The following is a 13,912-nucleotide window of genomic DNA, read 5'->3' on the forward strand; positions in this document are numbered from 1 at the left end:
ATTTCCACCCAAATGCCCAAGGAAACATCTTTTCTCTTCTCTTATTTCCTGCTGTAGACAGTGGTTCCCAGTCTACTCAAAGCTCGCTCGCTCTCGCTGTCTCAGAGATCTTCACTGACTGCTGGCAAGTTCCCATCTTCCAATATCCCAGGTGGGAAATACTAGCTTGTATCTGTTGGAAAGGACCTGGGGACTAGGACGACAAGTGGTGAGAGACCACAGGCTGAATGCAAGCCAGCAGTGTGCTCTGACAGAAAAGAAGTACAACAAGATCATCAGCTGCATTAAAAAGCAGCACAACCAGACCAGGACAAGTCATTCCTGCTTCAACACTCATTGCACCACATCTACAATACTGTATCTGGTTTTTGGCCAGGAAGGATAACAACCTGAAACAAACTCTGAAGCAAGTTCTATGGATGACCTCCAGCCTGTGCAGGGGGCTGAAGCTCCCACTCAGAGAAGAGAAGCTGGGGAGAATGATCTTTGTGACAGAAAATCCATTGGATGGGGCCAGAGGAATGCATCTCACCCCATACCCTCTGTATAGCCACCATTTGTTTAAAGGATCACTCTTCCTTGAGGCACAAAACTAGAGCAGGTTACACAACAGACTGACACCACAAGGGCTTCTCTCTAGATACAAACTGCAGCAAAGAGCATCACAAAAATGTGAAACCAACACTCAGATCAGATCTGTGTCTCTGCTCCGCTCATTAGGAGCATCATGTTTTACTCCCCTTTCAGAGGAAGATACTTCTTCAAGGATAACAAAATCCAGCTCAGCTACAGAACACAGTACCACATAGCAATAAATATCTAACATTTCCTGTAGGGAAAGAATCCTAAGCACAAGTTATTGTCTGAGTTTCAGCTGGGACTGAATTATCTTCTTCAGTGTCTGATATAATACTACGTTTTCATTCTAGAGAAACAATGGAGATAGCGCAGTGATGCTTACAGCTGCTGCCAGGCAGCGTTGTACAGAGCCACAGTCAATCTCAGCTGAGAGCCCAAGGAAGTGAGAAGGAACAGAACTAGGACAGCTGACTTAAACTGGCCAAAGGATATTCCATACTATATGACATATTGTGGAAGGAGTTTTGAAGGGGGTAGAACTTCATGTCAATCTCTTCCACTACTAGAAGGCTAACTGGACACTGATTGGTAGGTGGTGAGCAATTGCTTTGGCATTCATCATAACTATTATCCTTTTCTCTATCTCAGTACATAATTCTATCTCAACCCATGAGTTCTACTTTGTGTTACTTCTCCCCCCTTCAGTTCTCTCCTGCAATCCACTGGAATGGAGTGGAGTACTGTAACTCTCTCTGCCAACAGAAAAATAAAAACACATTCATTATTATTTATGGAAGACTGACTGCAGTTCAGGCTCACTGGTTTGAGGTCTCTGGGCATAACCCTGACTGTGAACAGAAGCAATTGCTGAAACAGTCTGTCAAAAAAAGACTGGAGCTTCCTCTTCCAAAAGGAGGTCCTTAGAAACAATGCAATCAAACAGCTTCCCTGTAAGATAAGGTTATCTGAAAATGCATTTAGAGAGTATCAGAGAAAGATAAGTAAGAAAGACAGCACAGAAAGCAGAAACTATTTCTTACCTCTATGACTATAAATATTTCTTTGATGCCTCTCTTACGTGATCCAATGGGCAAACATGTTGATGACTTCAGTTCTTCATGGCATCAATTTCTGTTTTAGCATGAGGCAAGTCATCCTTAAGAGACCATAAAAGCAAGCGATGAAATCGCTAACTACTGTGACATACCAGGTACCACATCTGACTGCTGTGGAACAGAACAAGCACATATGGGACAGTACACAATTCAACATCAACTCAGCAATGACTGACATCACTCCCATAGAAATTCTGAAACAGAGCTGTGAAAAATGAAAAGTAAAACATTCAGCATTTTCATTGGCATTTTGGTAAAGTTGCTGTAATAATGTAACAATAATGTAATGTAATGTAATGATGTAATAACTTCCTCCATTTTAAAGCCAGAGAATTCTGCCCTCTGAACAACCAGCAACAAGATTTGTGGTGCTCTGTTAAACTTTTTCCAGCTCTACAGCATCTTTCAAAAGGCAATGGGACCAGTAGGCTGCATTCGTATGTACCATCCCACCTGCCCCCGTGTTCTTGAGAACTCCACAACTCCAACAGAAGATATTATCATATTTAAATGCCTTTTGGCTTACCCCTACAGTAACTTTCTCCATGATTTTTAGTGCAACTTTTTCACCAGTAAGAAGATGCCGCCCGAGTTTTACCTTGGCAAAACCACCTACAAATCAAAACACAGACGCTTAAAGTTGAGTGTGAATTCTTCTCTAATATAATATTACAATTTCCAACTGGTTTAAAAAACGAATTTCAAATTTATACAAATGAAACCTGACTCAGAGAACTGACAAGAGCTGTTAATCTATTCTCAGATTAATTCTAGAGTGGTGAGACAGACTGTTAGGCGTGCTGTTTCTGTACAAAGATGACACTTACCCGTTCCAACTGTTTCATGGAATTCCTAGTACTTGAGAATTTCCTCGTAGTCACTGACAGACATCCTGAAATGTGCAAGAACTGAAAATCCTCCAAGCACGTGCAATGAGGAAGTGCCAGCAGTGTTCACATCCTACTTAGGACATATTCTTAGAGGCAGAAGGGACACTCGTGGCAGATCCAGCAATGCTCATCTTCTCACCAACGTGCATCCCCCTCTCACCCAGCAACAACAAAACACAGTGCATGAAGCTGGCTTCACTTAGGTTAACAATATGGAACATCCCTCAGGGCTTTGTGCCACAGAGCAGTAGCAGGGCTGGACTACAGCTTGAGGAAGCAGTGGAAGCCTTTCCCTGTATGGTTACAGTGTCCCTGCACGCACCCCACAGCCAGAGCGTTGCAAGCTGAGCTGTCTTGCTGTTTCTTGTACTCATCCCAATCTCTGCGAATGAAAACTCAGAATTCAGTCAAGGCGTTGATTGAGCACGAGCGTGCCTTTATTTAATAGGAAAAAGGAGGGGGTGTGAGGTCTGGAGGTAAGATGGGACTCATTCTCTGTTGTCTGACGAGAGTGTCTCAGAAGTCGTGCTGTTGCCCGGAGCCTGGGACTCTTGGCCTGATTCTACCTCCCCCTCCAAGATGTTTGGCTTCTCCTCTGTAATGCTGACCTGAGCCTGCATGGTTGTGCTGCTGTCGGGGCACTCGTGCTGTGCTTGGGCTGGGCTGTCCTCAAAAGGCACTCGGTTCAGGCTGGTGCCTGAGGAGTCTGGCAGGCTCAGGTCAGCAGCTTCAACAGGTATGGGATGAACGAGAGCTTCAACGATGATGGCATTCTTCTCTTTATAACTGATGTTATACGGAAGGCTTTCATCTGAACTGCAGCATCCTGTGCTTAGTAACAGTTCTTCATTGATGGAATCACAGGATGCTGCATCGTAACATGCCTGGCGTCTTGGAGATATACAAGGGCTCGGGTCACCTAGGAAGGAGTAGACGCACAGCAGTTAGTGTCAAAGTTTCACAAGATGAATCATGAAACAGGTTCTTGACATTTGGCTATGCAGTGATGGTGGGCAGAAGCAAATAGGCTTCTAGCAACAGTGTCACTGTCTTGAAAGTGATCCTCGTGCAGGTCCAGCTCTTGTGTTGACAAGAGACTCATTTGGGAAAGACAGGGGTCAACTGAAGATGTCAGGCACAGGCTTGAATGCCAGAAGGATGTACAAGCCCACTGAAAGCATGAATTCTACCTGTGTTGCTGACAAGCAGTGATTTGAAAGCTGGATTTGCATGCTTACCTGCCAGGACCAAGACTTCAGCTTCAGAGGGCTCCCTGGCACTGCTCTGCAGTTGGCGTTTGGCCACAGGGGATGGTTTGCCCAGGCAGAAGCAGGAACGCCAACTGCAAGCTGCTGACTCTGCCCTCTTACTGGGAGAACTCATTCTGCAGAGAAAACAGAGCATGCTGTCAGTCGTGGTGCAGGGTGAGGGAAGAGCTGCACCGAACCCTTGCCAATAGTTGCCTGTTCCGGGCAATGCCTGGTTTCTGCTGAAACACAGCTTAGAAAAGCGCTCTGTTTCAAACAGCAGAGGATGCTTCCATTCCTACAGCTCAGCCCTCAAGTCCTGTTGGCTAAATACCTCTCAACGATGTCAAGCAGGGACATGGATCCCGAGAATGTTGGAGGCTCAGGCTGCTTCGCTCTCCTGGGGCAGGCCTTCAACAGGGAACGAAGGCAGGAGATGAACTTGCCCCGTTTCTTTGGCTCTGCGCAACAAAACAAAAAAACAAGTTCATTTCAGCCCTGGCTCAGTTGGACGAGGCCGAGTGCAACACATTCAACAGAACACGTAACAACAGAAAGCATGTTCCCAAGAAAGACACGCAAGAACGGATTTTCCCCATCCCTGGAGGTGCCCAAGGAGCTTAATGCAGTTCTCTTTCTAAGCTTGCTCAACTCGGGCATTAATGAACCCCCTGAAAGCCACGTTCAGACCCCATTTTACTAACCCGCATTGTCAAATGTAAAATACGCACCTGGCTTTGGCAATGAATGTAGGATGGACTCGGGCAGTTTTCCCCTGATGAGTTCCACGCACTCACCAGGGAAAAAACCAACCTGTAATAAGAACAAAAAGACAGGTGGGCATTAGCCCAAGCCCAGAGCCAAAGGGAAGGTCCTCTGACACCGACACAGGGCAACTGTTTGCATCCAGAAGCCATCCTGTGCAGGCAGAGCAGCTCCAACCGGAGATTCCCGACTCTACTGAAGCTGTGCTCTCTAGTCAAAAATGTGTGCCTACCTCAAAGCCACGCTTGCCTCTCCAAAAGGGGCTCATCTCCTTTGGTGGCAAGTCAACAATGCACACGATGTCTCCAACCTGCAAAAGATTGAAACATCAATCCCAGCTTCAGCACAGCTAAAACAAAAGCCTTCTTCTACGACACAAAATATGAGAGTATACCCAAGGCGTTCACACTCTATACTAATTCTGTGCACAACAACAAGGAACGCCTGGTACTGCTTACCTCCAGAGAGAGCTCATCCGGCCCCTGGGCGACGTGGCTCCTAATAACATGGGCTGCCGCAATCGCTGGTACGTTTAAAGATGACATAGCACGCACCAGCTGCGGCTCCCGCATGTTATCAGCCTGCAAAACAGAGCACAGGCCGTGGTCAGGAGATGAGGACAAACCAGGAGGATTTCAAGGTGAGGAGCACATCTGCAAAGAAAGCTGAAGCAAATGCGCTCCGTCCTTATCAGGAGCACTTCAGAAGGAGCTGCACGTCTCATCACAGTTATTTCCCTTTCTGGCGTGCATTGCCAGGCCATGCAAAGATGCATCTCTCTCTACCCAGACTAATCAGCAATGGCACTGGCACAGACAGGTGGCCAGGCCCTTTTTGGCCCATTCTTTCCTGCAGGAGAGTACACCTGCAGCTCCTTCTAATGGCTCAACACAGGGAAAAAAGACTGGCCAGAGCTTCATACTGTACCTCCGTCGCCGCCAACTCAGGCTCTCGGCTGATCCCACTGCACGCAGCACCCATCACAGCAAGTGTGAACAGCTGGAACAGAGCAGAAACACACTTCTGTTTTCTCTATTCACACAGCACAGTATGGACAGACTTCTTCAGAGCTACCCGCGCATACACTGCGGCAAAACCATGCGGGGGGACAAAACATGGCACGTACCTGGCAGTGAGATCACCTCAAGCTATCTGCAGCAGTTCCTTGTCGCTTTGCTCGGATGAAATGAGAGCAAAAGCTGCACCGAGGCAGTGGGCGGAGGGTGAGGAGAGGAGAGAGAAAGAGCAGGTCAGTGAGCAGGGCTAAGACAGTCATGGAATAACACACACAGCACAACTGTCCCACCCACTTGCTGCAAGACATGCTGAGTCTCAGGCTACGTGATGCCTGTCCGCCCAGCAACTTTACAATGCTTCCACTACTGAGCAAAGACAATGGAAGAAGCACGGGACAGGTGCCAACTTTACTGATACCCCCTTTGGAACGTGTGTACCGGGGAAAATTACGTCTGATGGTCAAGAGTAAGCAATACGGTGCTGTGAGCTCAAACAGCCAGCAGTTCTCAACACCTCACTGCCCACCCATCCATCCCACGTCAGCTCAGCTTACCTACAAGCTGCTGCACACGACGGTGAGAAGAAAAAGCACTAAAGATACTAACTAAAGCCACTAACTAAAGGCACTGACTAACTAACGGCACTAACTAACTAAAGGCACTAACTAACTAACGGAACTAACTAACTAACGGAACTAACTAACGGCACTAACTAACAACAGTAACTAACTAACAACGCTAACTAACAACACTAACTAACTAACAAAACTAACTAACTAACGGCACAAAAGGCACAAGAACAACAAGACAACCAACCACTCCGACCACTAGCTCACCCACAAAGGAACACAGAACGCACCGCTCCTCCCCTCATTCCAGCCGCTTATGACATCACCAACGGCCAACAGCCTGGTCCACCATGACCCCCCACAAGGCGGGGAGCCAAGACCACGTGGTCACATCTGATTCCAACACGGCACCACAACATTCCAGGACTCAGTGTGGGCTTGGAATTCTATCCTGGTGTGGCAGCGCAATGGGAGGTGTTAGGGCACAGATGAAGAGCTGACAGACAACGGACGTTTCCAAAGGAGGGTGCCAGATTAACTCTCAGCATTCTCTTGCGGGGCTCTTAGGAATGCTTCAAACCCATTTTCACTGCCTAGCTCATTTCTAGAAAGTCCAGTTGAGAAATGCTCACTTTGTCTGGGGAACGCCTCTATGCATCATGAATGAAAAATAAAATAAAATGGGCACGCGACCCTATGAAACTTACCTATCTGCTCTTGCTGTCAGCCAGACACCTCAGATGAGCATGACGTGTCCCTGCTCCTGAATGAAGATTCACCCAAGTCTGTGTTCCTCTCTGCTCCATCTCTGGCTCTAAAAGAAACACAGACAGAGATGATTACAAGATCCTTTGTGCAGACGAAAGACAAGGGTGCACACGAATTCTGTTTAGCAAGAAATACTACATTCCCAATGGTAGTACTTGAATCCTCCTTTGGGGCTGGAGCTAAAAAGGTCAACACATCAGAAATAACACAAAGTGCATCTGGAAGACGTGTCTCAAAGCCCAGAAAATCCAACACGGGAGGGGGCTGGACAGTGGACCACAAGTGTCCATTTCCATTGCAGCTCCCTGTAGAGAACAGCACCAATCAGCAGGCGTGAATCAATTCATTCACAAGCTGCACAATGACTCTGTTCTTTACATGATAAAGAAACACACAGAGATTCCTGACCAAAAAGTTGGGAGTTAATAACGACCAAAGAGGTTCCTGTTCCTACGCCTCATCCTCTCACCCCAACTCCTGGGTGATGCCCACAGGCTTCAAGACAGCTCTCAAATCCATTGAACTCCAGTCACAGAACTCCATCAAAAAGGATGTCACACATGTGACACTTACATACCTTTTGCATCAGAAACAGTGACGCCAGCAGGAGCAGAGAGGTGACTGTCCCCCTGTACTCAGCACTGGTGAGGCCACAACTCTAATTCTGTGTCCAGTTTGTTGCCCCTCACTGAGAAAAAGACACTGAGGCATTGGAACGTGTTCAAAGAAGGGCAACAAAGCTGGTGAGGGGTCTGGAGCACAATGGGACCATATGAGGAGAGGCTGCAGGAGATGGGAATGTCCAGCCTGGAGAAGAGGTGGCTCAGGGGAGACCTCATTGCTCTCTATAACTTCCTGAAGGGAGGTTGCAGTGAGCTGGGGGTCGGCCTCTTCTCTCGTGTCATTACTGATAGAACTAGAGGGAATGTTTTCAAGCTGCGGCAGGAGAGGTTCAGGCTGGACATTAGGAAATATTACTTCTCAGAAAGGGTGGCCAGGCACTGGAATGGACTGCCCAGGGAGGTGGTGGAGTCACCCACCCTGGGGGTGTTCAAGGAACGTCTGCAGAAATCCCTGCTGAAATCCTGACCTCTGCCACAGGTGGCTGAGTGACACAAAAGCTGTGTCCTTGGTTCCCGGCCTTACCTTCACTTGCTGTTCATCTTTCTCTGCAGCTCCTGTTCTGAATAGTCTTCTTATATTCCCATGTGATGTACCCTGAAATACATCATTTAGTGAGTCTGAACAAAACATAAGACATTAATTGGAACTATGAAGAAATGTCTTTTGCACTTTACTTGGAGGATGTTACATGCTATACCTTCTTTTCTCAATTGTAACACATGATTTTTTATAAAAAGAAACATAGCAAGTCAGCTCTTCAGTGTGCATATTGATGAAACTTGGTGAAATACAACTTTAGAAAAAGGTAATTTGAAAATTTAAATATTCATATCAGAATCTCTGCTATTAGTTACCGTTCCAATGTTCTGATTTGATGATGATTCTCTCAGAGCTGTTTTGTCACTCGCCACCTCAAATGCACTTCAAGTGCTTTAGGAGCATCACTGGAATTTTGAATAAACTCGATATATTTTAGGAAAGCTGCTACAGATGCACGACTGCAGTACTTTGGAAAAATATAATCTTGATTGAACGCTGAACAGTGTTATTTAATTATAATCCAGGTAATTAAATTAATTAAACCAAGGGAATCACCTCCCAGTCAGTCAGCTCCCACCAGGGAAATCGCTTCCCTGCCAAGCAGATGTAACCAACACAAGCTGCTACATCACTCTAGGGCCCCACTGAGTCTTCCCAAGGGGTCTCCAAAGGCTTCCCTGTTGACTTCTGGGAACCTGGAAACACTCACATGGAAACCAGTGCCCCCTAATGTGCCCCAGAGGTTTCTCAGGGCCCTGCAATTAGCTCTACAGACATCCAGACATGCCCCAGAGCAAGTATGTGTGCTGTAGGGAGCCCAAGAGACATTCCAGAGTATGCTAGTACTCCTCAGCGCGCTCAAGGGTTCTTCACCTGTCTCTAAATATGCCATACTTGACTTTGTTTTCTCTTCTGGAGCTTAGTTCTCAGCTTTGCTTTCTCATGCCATTTATCATTCAGTTTAGATATTATTTTAACTAAAATATTTTAATCCACCATATTTTCTGAAAACTAAGAATTGATCCCGCTCAAGGAAACAGAAGAGAAAAACATCACCCACAGGCTGCAGATATTTACCTCGACTTCTCTACATGCCATCCCCAGTGTGCTTTTCAACTCACCTTGCACAGTGACCCTGGCTTTTGTTTCAGAGTCCTCTGTCTCACAGGTGTACTCCCCGCTGTCCTTGGCAGTAGAGTCATGGATGATCAGAATGGCCCCAGTTCCCTCCTGCTGCAAGTCGTACTTCTGGCTTTTTCTGATTGCTTTGCCATACTTGTACCACCTGATGCTCACATCAGGTTTCGACAGCTCACAGCTCAGCCCTACTGCTGCTGTCTTATCCTCCAGCTGTTTTGTTACCTCAGTAGGTTTTTCTGAAAGAAAACATGCTTTTTGAGTAACATACACTTAGGGTAGGATGCCTCTCTCAAAATACACGCATCTACATGCTGGAGATAAGTTAGAGAGGCACTTGCAACAGACGCCATCCTACAGCCAGCAGTAATCTGTAAAGTACAGACAATAGAATTCCAGGCACCATTAATGCTCACTTAAATCTACCCCATTGAGGATGATGAACCATGTCTGAAAACTGCCTCTTCCTTCTCTCCACTGATCACACTGGGAGCCTCAGATGATGCTCTCAGATGCACATGTTCTAGATAGGAATTTGTTGTACAGCTAGATGATGTGAAGGCCATCCCTTCAGCTTATACTTAGAGGATATTGCTCCCACAGTTCCCTCAACAGATCATTCCTGATTTACTGTTAATGGAACAAGCTGTAGTGAGATGCCCATTTCCAACACTACCCCAGTGCTTTGGGTAGTTCTCACATTTGTGTCAAATGGTTCCTCCTTTTACTTATTTTTAAGAGAAATTCTCAGTGCTTCAAGGTTCAAGTAGAAGGTTGCTATTCACTTTAACCATATTATGAGTTAGCTCTCATGACAATCTTATCAGAAGACAGTTGAAGGAATCAGACCCCAGAATCTCTCCCATCTCATTACCTTTCACAGACAGAGAGGCTTTGGAGGTTAGACCACGGGCAATAAAAACGACTTCCCCAGAGTCAGTAGGAGTCACACTTTTGATAAGGAGAGTCTCTTACCAACCCACGTTAGAAGCTTTAAATCGCCCACCACTTTCCACTCTGCTTCCATTCAGTGTCCACTTGAACTCATCAATGCTTTCATGGGACAGAATGCATTCAAAAATTCAAAAAAAATTCAAAATGCCATCTTCTACCTCCTGGATTTCATTGTTTTTCAGCCGTTTGCTAATGCCAATATTCAGCTCTGGAAGATAAGAGATAGGTTAGTATGACGTTTAGATGGAGAAAAGGCATTCGTGACCAATGTGAGTAGCAGTACTGGTGTTTGAACTCAGGATTTGCAGATCATGGCTGCGTTCCTCACTGACGTATTCTCTAAGACATTCTCCACTCAGAATTACCAGAAAGCTATAAAAAAAAAGAGACGTGAATCTCTTGTCTGCTCTGGAAGAACTACAAGGAGAGCAGCTCAGTCCATGGAGCACAATGAAGATTCAATGAGCTACAGAGGGAAAAACCTAACAGAGAGGACAACTCTAGGATGCTGCGTGAGAAAAAGGGTTTTGCCTACGACAAGACATTAAATGTTTCTATTAGCTAATTTGTTACCATCCTACCCCTACTGGTGTTCAAACCATTTCTCCATTTTAGGGATGTTTAGAAAGGAAACATTTCCAGGACATTCTTGATGTGTTTTGTGATTTTCATGGCAAAAGGAGATACATTTACTTCAAAAGCAATGGGAATTTTCCAGACATCACTGCGCTAAATTGCAGAAATACAGTTCTATTGTAGAAACTATTAAGGCTCGTGGGGGAATAGGTGTAAGACATAGTGACCACACTGAATGTGCTTTTAGCACTCCTTCACTTTCCACAGTACTTACCCTGAACGCCGACATTTGACTTGGCAACATCAGTGCCAATATCACAGGTATATAAACCTGCATCTGACTTCTCGAGGTCATGGAGAAGGAGACATAGGGTCTTCCCAGACTGTAGCAGCTCAAACTTGTTGCCAGAAGTGAGCACAACACCGTCCTTTTTCCACACTGGTTTGACCTTCTCTTTAGAGACTTCGCATTCCAATTTAATCACACCCCACTTCTCAACAAAAGCATCATTCAAACACTTCATGAAGACAGCAGGCTTCTCTGCAATTAAACAGGCAAAACAGAACAACGTGATACAGAAGTTGAGACATTTCCAGTTGTGTTCAGATTTTTAAAGAGGTATCAATAAATCTTTACCATTACTGACGACACCAATATAGAACCTAAAGTGGTTTCATGTCTGTTGACTGAATACGCTTTATGGAATTCTCAAGTATTCAGTAGGAGAATACAGGGAACAGGAGGGACAGCCTGCATTGCCGTGGGTGGGACTGATATCATATGAAAAAATTGGGATGTAGCTCTTCTAAAGCTGGAGAGCTGGCATTGCCCTCACGTGGAGCAGAGCTCATACAGCAGGCCACAGTATTAAGAGGATAAGCTGCTGAACACTTTTGATTTTCCTCTTTATTGACTCCTTTTATCTATCTTCTATTTCACACATCAGAGGTTTACACTGGGGAAAAAAGATCCACCAAATGCAAAAGAAAGGAGAACGAGGAAATCCTTCAAACTCTGAGCGCGTAGAGTAAAAGAGCTTAATTACTGGGGAGAGCAGATTAGAATCACAGTATCCTTAGAATTGGAAGAGACCCTTAAAGGCCATCTAGCCCAGCTCCCCTGCAATAAACAGGGACATTCACAGCTAGATCGGGTTGCTCACAGCCTGGTCATTAGTCATTCCAGAGGCAAAACACACACTGAATGATCTCTCCCTGCAGTCATAAATCTTTGGAGACAACAGCATTGACACTGCATGGCACTGAAGCAGTAAAAAAATTTGCTCCTGTAACTCTCCTTGTGTTAAGTAAAATGATGATAAAAAGCAATTGAATGCTTTGGCAGGACACCAAAACCATCCTCCTTCGTTGATATCTGCTGCAATGGAACCTTCCACTGGAAGAAAGCCCCTGATGACTTGTCACCCCAGAGAGGTGAGCTTTAGAAGCAGGACTGCTGCACAATAGAATGAACTGGAGCTCCTTAGCATCTCTTACATCCAGGAGGGCTGTGATCAGACCCACCTATCACCTTCAGGCGCGCGCTTTTTGACACCTTGTCTGACTTCACTGTCACTGGGCCAGCATCCTCAGGCTTAACCTGCTTCACTGTCAGTGTGCAGCAGTTGCCAACGTTCTTGATGTCATTGTAATTGTTGGTGTAAAGGAGGTTGCCATTCAGAAACCATTCCACATCCTCGTCATCATGTGACAGCTCGCAGGAGAAGACAGCAGAGCTCTCTTCTTCAATTTCCACATCCTGCAGGTGCTTCCTTACTTCTACATCGTGGGCTGTAGGGAAACAAGGTGAACTGTTACCACTGTTACTATAAAGCATACTGGGATGTGGTAGAATGCCTGGACTAGATAATCTTTGTGTAATCTTCTCAGTGAAGTTTATACATTTGCAAAGTTAGCAGGAGAGAACGGCAGAAATCAACCTCAAGAAGAGAAATCTGAAGTGAAATAGGACATGGAAGAGGCCACCCTCCCTGCTCATACCTTCAGCTGTCAGCGTGGCCTCAGTCTCTGCAATTCCTGCCTTGCACTTGTACACACCAGCATCATCGGGCTTCAGCTTCAGAATCTGGAGCTCTGCTGAATGCTTATCCCTCTTGATCTTGTACTTCTCAGAGGGCTCGATGGGTGTGTGGCCCTTGAACCATTTCACAACCTTTGGAGAAGGCCTGAAGTCACAGGACAGGATGACAGAATGACATTCCAAATCTGTCTTGTCCTCCAACTTCCTGGTGATTTGTATATGGTAATCTGAAAAGCAGGGGTGGAAGAGAAGAAAGGATGAGGACAATTGGAAGAAGAGGAAAGTCTCTTGCGTCTATTCCATTCCAATTAATTTCATGTTCACAATGGTTCTTTGAACAACTCTAAAGATAAAACAAATGATTGTCTATAGGGAAGGCCATTGATTACATTTCTATAAAGTAATACTGTATAGTATCTACCAAATGCAAGCTCCAGCTCTTGCTCTGTGCTTATTAAATTGCTCCCAGTTGAGGCTTTTATTCAAATAAGAGTGACTTGAAAATATAATAAGTACTTTAGGATGTGAATGGAGACTCTTACACTGGGGACAACAGGAGATAAAAAGCCTGCAAATTTCTTTCAGATAAAATCAATGACAAACTGCATCAAATTTAGGTGCTACCAAACTTAAACTTGTCTACTTCAGAAATACAATTAATTTCACCTGATTTAACTTCTTTGGTATAGCCAAGGACAAAACCTCAGCTCTGTAGATCTGAATAGTAAGCACATCACAACTATTCATACAGATCTTTTACTGAGACGCAGCTGTCTCATTTAGTGTCCAATGACTTTGAACTGGAAATGGAGCAGAACCTCCAGACACACACACAATATTTCAAAGACCCCAGTGAAGGAAGACTGTACATTAATTAATTATCCATCTTCATGATGTAAACCAAGCCAGGTTATGTTACCTCTGACGAGCAGATTGGCTGTGGATTTGGATTTGCCAATTGAGAACTGAATGGTGCCTGTCATATCAGTGGTGGTTTTCAGTATGGTCAGCCGGTGGATGGTGCCTTCTTGCTGCATAATCAAGTTTCTGCCAGCCTGTAAGACTTCCCCACGTAGATACTACTTGGGAGG

General features: G+C 45.3%; 2 long non-coding RNA genes and 1 pseudogene across 3 annotated transcripts; 1 reads left to right on the forward strand and 2 right to left on the reverse strand.

The window, feature by feature from the left end:
• The window catches only part of LOC146756166 (obscurin-like), a 265,736-nt pseudogene that overhangs the window by 191,161 nt on the left and 60,663 nt on the right, over positions 1-13,912 (forward strand).
• On the reverse strand, positions 5,100-5,772 carry LOC146756178 (uncharacterized). Its single transcript, XR_014937614.1, has 3 exons — positions 5,723-5,772; positions 5,524-5,595; positions 5,100-5,177 (listed from the first exon to the last, which is right to left on the reverse strand). It is a non-coding gene; the product is annotated as an uncharacterized LOC146756178 (long non-coding RNA).
• Positions 6,895-9,631, reverse strand: LOC146756179 (uncharacterized). Of its 2 annotated transcripts, none has more exons than XR_014937612.1 (3): positions 9,235-9,631; positions 8,096-8,167; positions 6,895-6,995 (listed from the first exon to the last, which is right to left on the reverse strand). It is a non-coding gene; the product is annotated as an uncharacterized LOC146756179 (long non-coding RNA). The 2 variants fall into 2 exon arrangements; XR_014937613.1 differs by lacking the exon at positions 6,895-6,995 and adding an exon at positions 7,169-7,254.

Source organism: Coturnix japonica, chromosome 28 (genome assembly GCF_054131305.1).
Source record: "Coturnix japonica strain WE chromosome 28, WE-NBRP24, whole genome shotgun sequence".
NCBI lineage: Eukaryota > Metazoa > Chordata > Aves > Galliformes > Phasianidae > Coturnix > Coturnix japonica.